The following is a 17,290-nucleotide window of genomic DNA, read 5'->3' on the forward strand; positions in this document are numbered from 1 at the left end:
TGTAAATTGCCGCTGGTAGAGAGACAGCACGGAAACAAATTTCTAATATTAGAAGCAAGTTTTTTTGTTTTTGTTTTTTTGCAAACCTGTCATACTTTGGAGGTCATTTCATTCTATTCAAAGCGAACATCGGTGGCACAAAGTTTCGGCGAGTGGTGGTTACTGTGACTTCCGTAGGGCAGGAAATATAGCAGATAATTTATAACTAGTATGGCTGATGACGTTAGTTATTTATAGACACCATTCGATCTATCGTGGAAGATTCTACTAGAGACTGTATTATGCTCATTTTGCTTTACACGCAAGACGATCATTCAGCTGGGTTGTTCCTTAAAGTGTGAGGTCTATGTTTGATGCCGCCGGCTGAACAAAATGCCTACGGCGAGATTGTCTAAAACGTCTTCAAGCCGTTCTGAAAGGACAAGAAAAGTCGCTGATACTAATAGATATGAAATTGCCATCATGTTCTCGCAAATATCTCCTGTCCAACATGCGCTGCTCCAAACATATCGTGGACGAAAAATGGCGGAGGCTTTATCTTCGCTTGAACCTAATTATGTGAGCGAAATCTCTGCAAAGCATAATTTAGCAATGCAGCTCAATGATTTAGGAGAATCCCCCATTGTGGAATAGATTTGTAACGAGAGAGTAATTACTCATTAGCGTCCACCCGAGCGCAACCGAACAGCTACGAAGGAAAGTTACACCGCATTCATAAAAACTTGGTAGTTGAAAAGAAATTCGTCGTGGTCCGGTGTTCTAATCCGGGAAGTCCAGTGCAGTCACCCTACCTTCAGCTAGCCAGGACGGCTATAGCATTCAGAAGGTAGTGCGAAAGTGAACTGATCGATATTTTCAAGCGGCAACGGAAATTGTTCAATTAATTTTAGGGCAATCCCTCAAGGGGGAGAATATTAATAACACGGGAGTAATTAGTCCCTTCAACAACAAGGCTGTGCACGGTTTCACGGTTTAAATAAAAGGGAGGCTCGTCTTCGCCTTAAGTGGAGGCATGATAGTGCCTTTAAAACCACGCATTTTCATTACGCGATTATTTTATTATTGATCAGGCTGGTTTTTATAGGAAAGAAGGCGCAGTATCTGTCTCACTTTTCCCTGGACACCTACTTTAATTTGTAAATGAATTTATTGTAAAAAATGTGGAGGGTCTGTTACCACTCTCACTGCACACCCGAACCGCATCGTAAGAGAAGGGACGGGGTTTTAGGTCAAAGGTCAAGGCCGTTTGTGCAATGGGCAACGAAATATGAAGTTATATTTTGAATATAGTAGGGCTTATACTCTCAAACACCATCCGCATGTTGCCTCTGAACTCATACTCTCTGCTCAGCATGCAAAACATAAAATACCAGAAAAGTGACACACTCCACTCTAGAATGCATCACCAAGCCAATCATACACTGCTAAGCAATCTTTTTTACCCCTTGCCCGCACCGAGGCTTGGCAGTACGAGAGTGAGGGGAAGAGGGCGTTATATGCGTTCCTTCTCCTTGCTACGGGCTTTAGGGATCAAATGACAGCCCTGTCGCAGTGACGTCACGCATGCCTCATGTTATTTGGAGGCTTAACTCGGGCGAAACGCCGGCGCAGGAATTGTAAAACTACATATTGTTTTGCAATAATACTAACACGGCGAGCTTGAGCCCGGAATTCATAACAAATGAACGAATTTTTCGCATGCGTCTCAATATGGAGCAGTGTTTATGCCGCACTTTCATGCTGTCTTGCGACGTTATTTCGAATAACTTGCACACTTTCTTACTGTTGTGTTTAGTTTATCACTTTCTAGTGCTGGCGTTTAATCTGAATATGGGCTCGCGCGTATTATTCCTGTTTTCAAGAAAGGCGGCCGCGCTTAGTTAAGCAACTACGACGCGATATCGCTCTCCAGCTCTGAATGTACAATTAGGAAACATATCGCTTCGACTACATATATGGCTTTCCAGATCAAACATCCCTATCTCTTCATTTCAGCGCGGTTATTCCAAAGAGCTGTCGAAGATTACAGAAATGCTTTCAAAATTACCTTTCCTTTCTTCAGTACTCGGCAATTCTGGCCATATAAGTAATTGTTTCGTACTTCGGTCAAGCATTTCATAGGGTTACGCATTCTGGTCTTTTATATAAGGTATACGAGCTGGGTAATCATAAAACTGTGCTCAATGGGATATCATCACGCCTAGATATGCGCCAGCAATTTGTTGATTTGGGAGGTTATTGTTCAAACTGCCTGAATGTAAACTCGATAGGACGTGTTGTTTTTTCAATTCATTTCAATGACTTGACCAGCTGCGTGCTTACAAGCTTGAGTTTTCCTTTTTTTTTTTTGAGACGGAAATGTCTTTCTGTTCTTCAAGGGTATTGACAATACAAATGACCAAGTGGTTTTAAATAAAAGCATCTTCGCTGCTTTGACAGCTGTGCAAGGCTGGATGTGAAAATTGAATTCAATAAAGCTGTATTTACGGTCACATTGCGAACTAAAAATCTTATCGTTGTTATCGAAACACTATTGATGATACCGTTGCATCTTAAACTGAATCAGGTAACAGCTGCGGAAGATTCTGGCCTTCTCAGTTTCCAAGTATGGCACTTCTAATATTCTTTTTTTCGAACATCAGCTCTATTACCGCACTTGCATGCACGACCATAGAGCTGGAATTCGATGCGTAGTTGGTGCTTTACCGCTGGATAGATAGAATGCTTATACATTAAGGCAGGAGTCTCAAACTTCATTGCTATGCGAGCCGCGTTGAGAAAATGTGTCTCTCGAGGACAAAGAGTCGGAAAATGTGAAAAACAGAATAGTAAATAACCATCCCCGAAAACGCATCGCTCTCAGCCCACGCACATTCTTAGCGGAAAAGAAAAGCGGCGCGTTCTGGACATTGCATAAAGGCCAGACGGGCGCCACTTCAGAGTGCCTCGGAGAGAGAGCTGCTGAAGGGTACAACGAGTAATAAATGCAGCAATGAGTTCTTCTCAAAAAAATGAACGTAAACTATGGACGGTTTGTCTGGCGCCTTTCTATTGAAGGCAGCTGAGGCCCGTTCGAAGTTCATCTATACCAAGGTGCCAATGACTTTTCTTTTCCTCTAATATTCCTGCTTAGCATCACGTCCCTTCGCTATTTCCACAGAAGACTTGTGCTAATAAGGACGAGAACTTTTAGTCCATTTTAGTTGGAAAGTGAGTCCAGTAGTAAATGCAAGAAAAGCTGGTACGTGCTTCGGAACAAAGGCTGAATATTTTGGAGCAGGAGGGATGCATCACGCAGCCCCGTGGGCCACGTTTGTGTGTGTGTGTGTGTGTGTGTGTGTGTGTGTGTGTGTGTGTGTGTGTGTGTGTGTGTGTGTGTGTGTGTGTGTGTGTGTGTGTGTGTGTGTGTGTGTGTGTGTGTGTGTGTGTGTGTGTGTGTGTGTGTGTGTGTGTGTGTGTGTGTGTGTGTGTGTGTGTGTGTGTGTGTGTGTGTGTGTGTGTGTGTGTGTGTGTGTGTGTGTGTGTGTGTGTGTGTGTGTGTGTGTGTGTGTGTGTGTGTGTGTGTGTGTGTGTGTGTGTGTGTGTGTGTGTGTGTGTGTGTGTGTGTGTGTGTGTGTGTGTGTGTGTGTGTGTGTGTGTGTGTGTGTGTGTGTGTGTGTGTGTGTGTGTGTGTGTGTGTGTGTGTGTGTGTGTGTGTGTGTGTGTGTGTGTGTGTGTGTGTGTGTGTGTGTGTGTGAGCGTGCGCGCGTGCGTCTGTGCGTGTTTGTGTTGTCACAACATACATTTATTGACCATTTCAAGCGCTGGAATGATGTTCGATATTCTGATATTCTATTCTTGACATGTACTCACCAGCTTTTAGACGTATCTGTACTTCATAGATCACGTGTGAATGAGACATCTATTATATATATATATATAGGCAAAGGCAAAGGGCCTTCCCAAATGTCTCCAAATAACCCGGTTCTGTGCCAGTTGCCACGCCAGCCCATCCCCACTGTACTTCCTGATCCATAACACACAGGCTGCCACTTAGAGCAGACCATATCATTATTTCCATACAGCAGGCCATGCCTAATCAATACGCTGAAATTCTCGCCTGTCGTCGAGGAGAGTTTCCGTCTTTCGGCGCCACACAAGAATGCAACGAGCGAGGAGGCCACCACCTGGCAACGACTTCAGTCTCAACCTTGCAGACACGTCGCATTGCCATGCCGCTTCTACTCATGTCTACTCAATACTAATCATAAAGTTGATATACGGCATCTAATTAAAACTAAGTACGCAGGAGGCCACAAGAACAGCTAAAACTCGCCAATAATAGTGTCCGAGTGGATGTGAACAGTTCTCAATTTGGAGAGGCCAGTGTTCCATCCCCAGTGCAACAAACTACACCTAACCGGATTTTAATGATCGCCGGCTTTCCCGCGACTTGGCAATCATTCTTCGTTTATATTGGAGAGCTTCTCTGATTACTTTTCATATTACATTCGGTACCCCCGCCGCTCAGTACTTTTTGTTTAGCCTGCGTTAATTAATCTTCACAATTCTCTGCTTTCTACTTTTGTTTTTGTTCTTTTCGGCGGTGGCCAACGTTCTGCGTTGTCAGTACCGTATCTTGCATTGCGTCTTCAGTTGAGTTTTATTTGCTTGTCACATCATTTTTGCAGGTAGCAGACCTTGGCTTAAACAACTTGGTCTTACTTCCTTGGACTGTTCTTTCTTCTGTTGTTGGCGCCGTCTAACTCTAGCGCGCTCGGCCTCTTCATTCGTCTCATGTCCGCCGCATCCGCGTCATACCTTTGCTGAGAAGCTTTCACTGCCTTTAACATTGTAATACGGACCTGTGTTGCGGCGCAACTAAAGTTTCACCTCTGTCAGTTCTAGCCATCGATACTTCTGTATTTGAGGAGATGAGGTCCACGATAAGGCTTGCTAACCGCAGTATCCTTCAACCTTTATTTTTACCTTTTCTCCTCAGAGGTTTCGAAATGCATTGTGAAACGCATCAGCCGAATAATTTTCTACTTCGTTTATCGACAGGTCGGTGATTCGTTGCTCCATCCTACAGCTCAGATTCGCCTTGTTCGCTGAGGACCAAAGATAGGCTTCCAAAGTGCCACTGCAGAGTGACAGTAAATTATTTCAACGATCATACTCTTTTTCCAAGCCATTCAATCCGGAAAGGTGAGCTCCAACACAGTGGATAGTTTGTACTCATTTGAGGAAAAATTTGGACAACCGGCGGTAGGCCCAGTTTAACTAACCACTTCCCGAAGGCGAATTGGGTTCTATACCACGCAAAGGCTTCAGTGGCGGCGATAGTTGAGTAGGTCACAGAAAATATTCACCATGGTACTTAGGCACTGTAATTTGGATCTTGTAGTAATCAGCGATTGATGATGATTGCTATGAACATGCCGATTGCTAGGCTGAAAACATTGAGTTTTTGTTGGAAAACCAATATCCGGAAGCTGCACGACTAGCTCAAAAAAAAGTCGTAAATTAAGCATAAACTTCTTCGTTATCGCCAGAGAGGATGAATTCGTAGCAAAAATGATCACTGTGGACGGCATTGATAAACACTTCAAATGAGATGGAGATGAGATTAGGGCAAAAACTGACGAAGACAAAAAGGACATATGTATGTGTCCCTTCTTACTTTCGTCAATGTTTCTGCGCTAACTTCATCTACATCATAACCTTAAAAAAATACTGAAAGGTCACAGAATGGTTACCAGTCTTAAACGTAAGATTAAGCTGCAGCTGTTGAATTTTAATTCCACGATACATTAAGGTAAATAATTTCGCCGTAGCACGTATACAGGTACAAACCACAAGTTTTAGTTTTCCACTGTGACTACAACGGCGTCACCATCATCATCATCATCAGCCTGACTATACCCACTGCAGGTCGAAGGTCTCTCCCATATTTCTCCAATTAACCCAGTTCTGTGCTAGCTGCATCCACTTGACCCCTGCGAACTTCTTAACCTCATCCGCCCAACTAACTTTTGCCCCCCCCCCCCCCCCCTGCTACGCTTTCCTTCCCTTGGAATCCAGTTTGTTACCCTAAGCGACCATCGGTTATCCTCTATTCGCACTACATGTCCTGCCCATGCCCATTTCTTCTTCTTAATTTCCACTAGAATGTCAGTAACTTGCGTTATTAACGGCGTAATGACGTTAAATCCAAAAAGCATGCGCTTGATAGCCGTCTTTGCAGAATGAGACCTACTTCAGCTGACACTACAAACAGCTAGCTTCTCCACGCTCGTCATCGCTTCCACACTGAGCGGTAATCGTCTTCCTCATTATTAACGCTAGAAACCCTCCCAGTAGTTGCCGTAGCGGCGGCTCTCAGATTACGCTCGACTACTGCCTCCTTGGCGCCTACTAATACTCCTGCTATACTACCACTACTAATACTATCGTACTACTGCCACTATAAACATAAATACTGCCTACCAGTGCTATACCTCTACGATACTACTATAGCGAAAGACGAATGCTATATATGGGCCCCTGCTGCAACCAGTTTTAATTTTGCGCCATTTTATCTATTGTTCAAGACCATACCTCCATTTTCACCCTTTTTTTTTTGTTTCATTATCTTAGCGCCGTCCTTCTCCACTCCTCTATTTCTTTCTTGGCTTCTTTGATGGCTGCCCTTGGACGGACTTCATACACGCGGCTACTCAAAGTACACTCCGTATAGCGGTTCACGCCGTAAAACGCACCTCTAATGAATCCTCTGACGCATCGATATAAGAATAAAAATTTGAGACGACATTCATGTCCCACCAGGAATAACTGGTAGTAGCAAACATGCATGCGTCGCATCCTTTGTTTTGATCCTTTATATCAAGCGTTGTTAACAAACCTCTTCAAAGAACCGTTTTGAAGCTATTCTTTCTTGTCGCCGCCCGGGAAGGCTGATAACATAACTAAAAGACTACCCGTCGTTCATTCTAACCACTTCTAAACCCGGCGTGAAATGTTGGCAAGGTAGGCGGATCTTGCAAAGGGCGTACGATTTATGAATTATTGCATTAAGAGGGTCAAACGTCGATTCTGACAATAGGGCCTCATTCAACCATGCATATACAGAATACAATATACCAGAGCATACTTTCCACTATCACTCCCACCTTCCTCCCTTCCCCTACGGCGCAGTTCAGGTGTCCACAGAAACAAGTGTGACAGATGAAATTTCCCTTCTTGTGAGCCAATTATTATTATTCTTATAATCATTATTATAAGAGCGCATTTAAAGCCTGCTGTACTGGTTGCTTCAATGGCGCAATGGATTAAATGATTTTAGTGATTTTTGGTTTTATTGTCATGTAAATGTATTTTGTGTTTGTTAGTGCTGCCAAGACAGTAATAAAGAAAACAAAAAAGCTTCAATGGCGCAATACATTGACACTACTCATCTTAGCGCTGAGCGAGCAGAACATGTTTGAATCCTCTAAGCGTAACATTTTTCTGATTCTTTTTTAAAGCGCAACGTTAAAAGCGCAACGTTAAAAAAAGCTACCAAGATCTTTCCGGGGGGCTGTTCCGCTTTAGGTGGCATTATGTGATGTTTTTAATTCTTAATAGCCGCAAAAACCAGCCGTGAACAGAACCACGAGGTGACGGCATGCAATGGTAACACTGTTCAATTAGCTTCACCGTAATCCTTTCCGACCTTCAGTGAGTGTATGTTACCTTTAGGTTGCGTTCAGAGATTACCAATCGCCGTTTAACCCGCTCAGAGGCAGTGATGAGATATATATATATATATATATATATATATATATATATATATATATATATATATATATATATATATATATATATATATATATATATATATATATATATATATATATATATATATATATATATATACACATATATATATATATATATATATATATATATATATATATATATATATATATATATATATATATATATATATATATATATATATATATATATATAGCGAGGGGGTTGAAGCTCGAATGGGTCCGGTAGGTCATAAACTTGAAGTAGGTGACACACGGTGAAAAAACAACACTTTAATCCGACGTTTCGGCCGGGGTCCGGCCTTTGTCAAGGAATGTAGAGACATTCCTACATTCCTTGACAAAGGCCGGACCCCGGCCGAAACGTCGGATTAAAGTGTTGTTTTTTCACCGTGTGTCACCTACTTCAAGTTTATATATATATATTGTCCCAGAAACCCCAGGTGGTTGAAATTTCCTGAGTCTTCCACTACGGCGTGTCGCATAGCCTGAGTCGCTTTGGGACGTTAAACCCCACAAACCAAACCACACCAAATATTGCCCCAGAAAATGAAATTATAGAGAGTTTATTTGTAGGTAATCAATAATCTGCTCAATGGGCTCTGTAATGTAAACATGTCCGTCTTGCCGTAATGTCCGCTCTTATACAGCTCAGAGCTTTTAAAAAAGAGATTTATATTGAGTACCTTAATGACTTTATGCATCCTTCACGCCAAAGTTAAAATTTTAATAACCTTTAAGCCCCTCTGGAGCTTATGTGATTAACCTGCTATCTAACGTCCTCCAGAGCTGGCATTACGTTTCAAAACACAGCCACCTTTTCACTTTAAAAAAATATAAAATTATGTCTGCCTGTCTTCTTTCAAATGCGCTGTCTACACATATGATTTCTCCAAATATGCAACGGGTAAAAAGAGCTTCACGCACATATATAGCGAAAGAAAGCGGAAACCCGACATTGTCATAAAAAATACCAAACCAAACCATACCTAAAAGTAAATCTGTATTTATAACAAAGACTGCAGTGCACATAAATGCATTATCACGGGCAAAGTTCTGGGCTAATGAAGCCGTAAGGGGTTTAAAGGGTGCTCTTACAAGAGCGCAAGAACAAAGAGCGCTGCTACCTGAGTTTTTACTCTCTGCTGTTGGCGCACGAAGACATCTAGACGCATTCTGTCCGTCCCCATTAATACGACGCGAACACTTGTCGGACCACTGCAGCTGCACGAACTACGTGAGCCTTCGCCCGACTTTCAATTTAATTCCGATGGGTCACTTCGGCCGCTCTAGCAGAGACGGACAATACAGGGCCACGGTTTTGTTAGGGAAGAAAGTTACTCGATTCTTACAGTGCGGAAGCACTCCCTAGCTCACCATCATCGGCCGAAATTGTGTCCGATCTTGCTCGTGCCGTCGCTCGTATTCGTGAGTTAACGACCACGTGGTCTCGCGCGGGAAATTCAAACTCAGTCCGGTATAGCGGCTCCAACACGTAAGTCTCCTTGACGGGTCTTTCAACTTACCAGCCTACGGAGACAGTGATGGCGCCCATGGGAGACCAATTACTGAAAATGACTTCACAGAGTTTTTCCACACCAAAAGAAAAAAAAAAAGAAAAGCACCGCAGCGCTACCACTAGGGTTCAAACGTGGTACTCGGGTTCAACACCCCAGGGTCTTAACCGAGGAGACACCGCGATGTGTGCTTTCGATTGCCATAACCAGGCCTAAAAACAGAGTTAAAGCTGCGTCATTTGATGCGGCTGCTCCAAATTGCGCCACATGTACTGCTGAAACTGCAGAACACTAGGGCCGTAGCCACAAAAAGTTTATATTACGTAAGCACCGAATAAAAAAAAAAAGACCGCAATTCCACAGTGTTAAAACTCCGAAAAAAAGCTCGTGCTTACACGCTATGATCGATTTAACAGAGATAAGCAGTGCAATTTTTCTCGTTTTCCTTAGCATTGGCTGCAGTTGCACTTTGGTTTTCGAACGAGAAAGAAGATTAGGACGGTTCCACGTTGCTGAACCGAATATGGAGCGAAAGCATTAGCTGCGGGTGACCGAGCGTTATTCTGTTAGGCTCAGCGCCGGCTCGGGGACCACGAACACAACACACAGCGACGAGCGGTTAGACCTGGCTTTCGCAATAAACCTACAAAAAACTGTTTTCTTTTTTTACCTACTTCCTAAAACGTCAAGAATAATAAGCGTACACCCGGTCGCGTTGTACGATAGAAGAAAAAAGATTAAGTGGAATTCTTCAGTCGTTGAAGAGCAGCGAAAGCGCGTGTTCTCTGAATCCAAAAAGTGAATTCCAGCAGTGGACTGCCTTATAAAACGACGTTCTTAGACTGCCGTGGCAAAACGTTGACTTCAGCCTCACCTACAAGCGCGTTCACCTACTGCCTGAAAGAGCGCAGCCAGGCTGCCCTGTATCAGCTATAAGCGAGCGCCCGCTGTCATGTGTACCCAAAGGCGACCAAAATCGCTCGATTTCTTTATCAGTTCTGACTGTAATATACGAGGCGTAATTAGAACCCTAGCAGAATGACTTCATTTCATTGCTCGATCAGCATCTACCTGTCTCGAAACTAATTATGCACTCTCTTTCCGTGTTTGCCAAGCCTTTTTTCAAGCCGTTATGGAGATTTGAGAGCCTTCACGGAAAGCTTTCTAAGTTGCGCAGTAAACGTTCCTATGCACACAGTACTCTAATAAATTTAAATTGCTACGCGAGTGGGCCAGTTTGGAGAAAACTGGGCAGGGTTTAGTAGAGTGATAATAGACCGGCCCGAACTTCGAGCTATTGCTGCGCTCGCAAAGGAAGACTCTGATCCGGGCCGGGGTAGGGCACACAAGAGCGAAAGCGTATGTGTGTAGAGGGGGGGGGGGGGTGTTAAGAAGCGGTGTTACACTCACTGAGTATGTTGTCGGTGAGTCTCCTCGGGGCTTCTCCTGTGGCGCCACAGTCCGATCCGACGACTGTCAAATTGCTCACGCACTACGCGCTCCGCTCCGCCAGCAAAGTCTGCTCCCTCCTCAGCCACGCTGCTCTGGAGCGGCGTCGTGGCGATGTTTTAGCGGAAATCCCTCTCCTGGAAGCAAGCACAAAAATAAATACGCATTTAACACATTGTGCAACAACTTCGAGAGAAAAAAATAAAACTTATTTTTCTTTTGTTTCAAAATGTGGTAATAAGCAAAACGCATACGATATTTTCTAAACGCAGTAAATGTTTTGCTGTTCTCCACAGCATGGTATACATGAGAGCAAAAATATGGGTGTATGAGGGGGGGGGGGGGGGGGCAGTACGCATATTTAAGGGTTAGACGAGACAGCGTTATTGCCTCCCTTTTTGTTGTTGTTGTTGTAGTGGTTATTTATTATATGTACAAAAGGAAAGAAAAGATGTGTGCCAGCCCCGCTATCTGCTTTCTTATATCTGAAGCACGTGAACTGGGGCGGCGGACATAAAGGAATAGCGAGGAGAAGGTAGAGGAAATCAAAGAGGTGAGCGATAGGGAGAAAGAAAGGGGGTAGGTAAAAATAAAAGAAATATATACACTATGGTACAGTATACAGTAGTTTGCTTGAGGCCCACCCGCAAATGTCTTAAGTCACTGAGCACTCGGCACATCGGGCGGGCCTCCGCAATAGCTCTGCGTCCAGGCAACTTTCACAGCGCACGCACTGGCCAACTGTACAAAGCACTGACGGCTGTCGTGGGCGATCAGCCGTTATTGTGGGAAATAGCACACTTGGAGCGTTCAGTCCCAGCGCGCACTATCTGGCGAGGTGAAATAGGCGGGTCATCAAGCCCGCCTGTTCGATGTACTCACACAAGCTCACGTGAGCTCGCTCGCGGACGCGCGCACAACCCGGCGGCCACAGGAGCACAGCTACGCTGTCCGGGATTACCCCCTGCGCTCTGTAAGACGCCAGCAACTCACGTCGTGGTTCGGCTAGCGCGGTGCAGCGCAGTAGAAGATGTTCGAGAGATTCTACCGCGCCACAGCCGTCACACTCGTCACTAGTGGCAAGTCCGTGGCGCATCCGTCGTTCCCCAGGCCACACACATCCAATGCGTGCACGGAGGATCATTGCGCGTTGCAGCCGAGTCAGCGAGCGGCCGCTGACACTGTGAATGCGCTCACCTCTTGCGATGCGTGGGTCGGGGTGCTGCGTCCGTAGGTGATCGTCGATTACCGCACGCACATCCTCCAAAGCGAGTTGCTCGTCGCTAGGAGGGAGTTCATGTGCTGCGGTCGTGAGCTCGTCGGCACGTTCGTTGCCCTCTATGCCGCAGTGCCCGGGGATCCACTGTGCCCGTATAGCGCAGCCACGCTCCGCCAAGCGCTTGAGACGCGCGCGAATCTGACACAGCAGCGGAGTTCCCCGGCCGGTGGTTCGAAGGCGGCTGAGGGCAGAGCGGGAGTCACATAGCACGGCACACCTGGGTGGCGGCGGAGTCAGTTCAAGCAGTAGATCCAGGCCTAGGCGTAATCTCAGCAGCTCCGCCGTGGTGGAAGAACCCAGGTATAACAGGTGCAGCTGTCTGTGCGCCGCTGCTAGCGAGCAACTGTCTCTGGCCACGGAGCCGTCGGTGTAAACGAGGAGGTGGTGTTAGAGTTCCTCGTAGATGACGGCTCTGGTCAGCTGCTGCACTGCACAGGGCGGTGTGGTGCGTTTCCCCGCGATTCCGACAATCTCTCGCTGAAAATCCGTAGCAGCGGGCCAGGGCGAGAACAGGTCGCAGGGGGGCGTTGCATTGGTGAGCTGCTCGTACTCGAGCAGCGCCGCTCCCATGCGCGAGTGGCGATGATGTCGCAACCGATGCCTCCCTTTTGCCGGCTCCTCTTTAGCACCTTTCACTCGCACATACCCTTTAGCACACACTCTTAAATGGCCTCTGTAACGCTACCTATGGTGCTATTCTTAAATGAAAAATTATGGAGGTGGTCTTTGCGAGTATTCGAGTCAAATTAGAACGCTTTGCGTCTAGCCTATAATTTACATTTATTTTTAAATAGTGATCCTAATGACCGCTCGAAACCGATTTGGGCGACACAACCTCGCGTATACCGCGCGTGAGACCTCACCTATGACGTCGTGCGCGGACGCTCGTTGGACATTTGCAATTTACGCATGAATAGAGTGGAAGGGAGGGGCGAGACGGGGCGTTATGGGACACCAGCATGGCTTGTTTTATTTTTATTTCTCTTGCACGCCGCCATGGCCAGAGCGAGATGGAAGAGGAGGAGCACCTTTTCCCTGCGGAGACGATTAATGGGATGCCTAATGCTCGGACGCGTTTTCTTGTTTTAGGGAAAAACTTTTTATGTGCCCTTTAAGCTAGAGCGTTATTTATAATGTCACGCCGCAAAGATTTTATACAACCCCGCCTGATTCCAAACGCATTATGGCCCCTGCACGGCCTGGGACCATTTGCCTCAGAGTCTGAGTGTCTGGGTGGGTTCGATTTCTTTCTCAAAGGAGTAGCCCAAGGTGGCAGCACCTGCACTCTGGCACGTGGTCTGGTGACGTCACACAACCAATCGACTAATGAGTGCCCAGACATGTCACCTTTAACTACCACCCGTCAGAGCCTCTAATGTTTCGCGGGATGTTCTTGAGTGAGTGAGTGAATAAACTTTATTGAATTAAGACAAAAACAAAGGTAACTTAAGTGGGCCCTTAGTCCAGAGCCACAAAAAATCATTTAAAATTTTCTTAAGAACGGAGCCCTTATCGCAGTCGCGTTAAAATCTTTATGGTTTACTTGCCGATAGTTACCTATATTAAACTTCACCCTGCCATCCCCGATGAACATTGTTAGTTCCGCTTTAATGACTGTGCCGCTCGTAAAAATATTAAGGCGAAAGCCTTTATTGCCTCATCGTTGTTGTCAGTAAAAGTGCCACGCTTTTGCGGCGGATCTGACTGGTCGAGACGGGATGACGTCATGGAAGTGTCGACCAATCACAGAACACCACCACAGTATGCGCGAATGCGTGCCATATATGGCCATATGGCAAGCAGTGATCAAATACTAATAAATGACTATATGATTAAATAATTACTAATAACAGATTACGGTTTACTAATAATGACTAAATAATTAGGAATTAATTGTTAATCATTACTGATCAGTGACAATTGCATAATTAATTACTAATTAATGCAGTACACCCTATAAAATCAACCACATAACAGTAGACATTGAAAAACAAGGAGCGCGACCTCGTCACTGCCAAGCAGAATTCACTGAATAAATGCACTCGCAGAATGTTAGAGTAGTCGCTCGTTGTACTCGTATTCATCGCCACATGCGCAACAGTCGCGTAGCAGAGAGCAGCACTCAGGCTTTGGCCTTTCAAGACTTTAGTCGCCAAAGTATCCTCTAATTTTTGAAACGACAGGCAGGCGTCCTCGCGCCCATTTATTCATGAATGTGAATTGGGTTCTACCCCCAGATCACTAAGCAAGAACTAACGCGGACTGCACATCTCCCGTGCAGACTGTTTAAGAAAATGGCCAGCTTCTACTTGGTCGACCGGATCCTTTACGATATGCCGGCGGCCAAATACTCATGAGTCGACCTTCCTGCCAGAAATACTCTATCCTGAGGCGAGTCAAGCAGGAAATTATAGTTTTATTTGCCACTTTAAGAAATTTTTATCCGTCCTCGCAATAAATAGACTGTTAGCATACCCGGGCTAACAAAAAAGCAGTCGTGTGCACCGTTTCCAAAGACCCGAGCGCCCGCCTTCATGCGGCAAGAGCACGATCAGGAAACAACGATCCGCCTCCCGCTATTTTTACGACTGCAGGTGTCAAGAAGGAATTCCACACTCGTTCACGACCTTCCCGCGAACAATTTAGCGCAGATGTTTCGCCGAGAAGAGCGAGCGAACCTACTCCTCCAGCCTCTGGTGCGCCTATATTGCCACTTGTTACGACAGGTGGAGCCACAAGTCATCAACTTATTGAGTGCACGTGCAGTGCCTCCAAAACGCCGGGATATTTAGCGAGCAGAGAACGTTGAATTCTAACAGTGTTCCGACACAACTGAACACTTCTGCTGCTCAAACATGCAAAAGCGCTACTTGACTCATGAGCGCCGTCAGGAGAAACAGCATTCTGATAAACACATAACCTTATATATGAAACACTGAGGTGCAACCTTTCTTTTTTTTTTTTTGCAGGATTCAGTATGGTGTCACATCATTTCGCTCCTCATTTAGCATCCATCTGCTAGTCAAGGTGGAGGTTAAATTGGGATAGGGATTAAAACCGACGACATGTTTACTCCCATTACCATGCCGCTCACTGATTGTGTAGCTTTCTATCTAACGACCAAACCCAACTAACGAAGTCTAGTCCTTTTCCAAACTCTGTGCAAATCTCTCGTTGCTAAACCACAAAGCGAAACCATAACAAGCCATCGCAAACAGTGTCTTCGAACATCTTAATCCGCTTAAGTTGAGTTATATTCCGACTGATGTTTTCTTTTTTTTTAAGGCGACAGCATTGAGGATGCTGTTCTGGATAAAACCCGGCTGCCAAAATGATGAGCATGCATATAACGTGATGTAGTTGGCAGGTTACACCACCGCACTCTGACTGGTCGGCCGATTATGTAACGTTATCAGACCACATTACATGGTCGGGTTGGTAGGAGCCCTTTACGGAGGTGGGATTCAAACCCAGGACCTGCGGAGCCAAAGAGAGACACGCTGCCCTTAGGCCACGCAGACGGGTTCTTACGACTTCGTTAAGGTAGTGCTTTCATGTCGGGTGGTCTTTGACATAATGAAGTAATTAAGGGGTGTGTAAGCTGTTAAATAATAAAGGGACCAACTGCGGGAGTAGTTATTAAGATATTAACATAGTGCATGAGCGCTAACGAGGATTCGTGAGTGGAGGCGCAGTCATGCCGTTACGCCTTCGAGCCGTGCCCTTAAAGCCGGAGCTTAAGTGTTAACCATGGATATTTTTTCAGTCTATGTGAAAGGCTCGCCAGCGATGTGCCATAGAAATTGGAATGTTGGTGACACGTATAATTGCACAGACTTTTCCCTTTTGAAAAAATGACGCTCGTCTTATTCAGGATAACGAGGGGGGAAGTGGGGAGGCATAAAAACAACTACTCTACGCTCGCAAGCCTGAACTGTCGAACTTCGCACGCCTGTGCATTGCCATTGGTGGACGGGTTCCCGCAGTGCCAAGCCCTGCCGCGTTCAGAGAATCGCAGGCGGGCGCCGTTTAGACCGTCGCTGCAACCGGTGCGTCAGTTGACCTCACCACTTAGTTCCAGTTTCTCCTGCCTTTACATTGCCTGCCACTATAGACTGCAGGCCGAAAATAATATAGTGTGTTCATTGTGTTTTTATACTCATAAACGACGTTACGAATGGCAAAAATATGCCGTCCTTATGACATTACCATAGTTGGTACTGGAGCTTCTACACAAGCGCTGTTCTTATGCTTCACCCGGTTGTTTTAGAATATAAAACTTCTTCACTGGTGATTAGAACGAGTCATTCTAATACGTAGTAGTAGTTTCTGATACGCCGTTCAGAATCAGGATGATAGAATCGTCGATGGGAACTACAGGTTGCAAATTCACGAAATACATAACAGATGCACATACATTTTCAATCGACCGTTTGTGTAAACCCTAGCAAACCTCCTTATGACGTTTGTCTTCCTTACAATCCACAGATGATAGAATTCACTCATGCTATTGCTACGAAGATGACGAAGCGGGCAGTGGCGCGGGGCGGAGCGCTCGCGCCAGGCCCGCTGGCCATTAAAACATATTTCATCGTCATGTCATCACGTCGTTCAGTTTCTGTTGTGTCGCCGTATTCTATCGCTTGTCATGCCACCCCGTAACATTTGGTTGGAGGCGCGGTTCATCTCCATCGTCGCCTTGCACCGTCGAAGCCAACCGAAGCCAAGCTGGAACAGGGACAAAGTAGGCCTCCATCTCGCATTATAATTATAATGATGACTTCAACTACGCAAAGCAGAAGATGGTAGTTAAGAACAATTAGGAGGCATTTATGATTCGATGCGTGTAAAGGGACCGGACGCATCTTTATATTTGTGAATAAAAATTGTGCAGAAAAAGAAAACAACGCCCAGTTTTAGATTTTTCCACGCAAATGCATTAGAGCCCCGCCGGGGTGGCGCAGTGGTTACGGCGCTCGACTACTGTTCACAAGGACGCGGGATCGAATCCCGGCCACGGCGGCAGCTTTTCGATGGAGGCGAACAGCAAGGCGCCCGTGTGGTGTGCGATGTCCGTGCACGTTAAAGAACCCCAGATAGGCTAAATTTCCGGAGCCCTCCACTACGGCGTCTCTCATAGCCTGAGTCGCTTTGGGACGTTAAACCCAACCAAACCACACCAAACCAAACCAAATATATTAGAGGCTTAGAGCAACCACCTAGTGTACCCAAGGTTGTATGCAGTAATC

General features: G+C 45.5%; 1 protein-coding gene across 2 annotated transcripts in view; it reads right to left on the reverse strand.

Moving 5' to 3' along the window:
* Positions 1–17,290, reverse strand: part of LOC146177390 (protein stum homolog) — a 316,488-nt gene that overhangs the window by 282,516 nt on the left and 16,682 nt on the right. For both annotated transcript variants that reach the window (XM_084580445.1, XM_084580446.1), the window contains exon 2: positions 10,724–10,899. The gene's annotated coding sequence lies outside the window, so the exon portion shown is untranslated. The remainder of the gene's footprint in view (positions 1–10,723; positions 10,900–17,290) is intronic.

This window comes from Amblyomma maculatum, chromosome 10, assembly GCF_055883805.1.
Source record: "Amblyomma maculatum isolate TAMU_Amacu chromosome 10, ASM5588380v1, whole genome shotgun sequence".
In the NCBI taxonomy this organism is placed as follows: Eukaryota; Metazoa; Arthropoda; class Arachnida; order Ixodida; family Ixodidae; genus Amblyomma; species Amblyomma maculatum.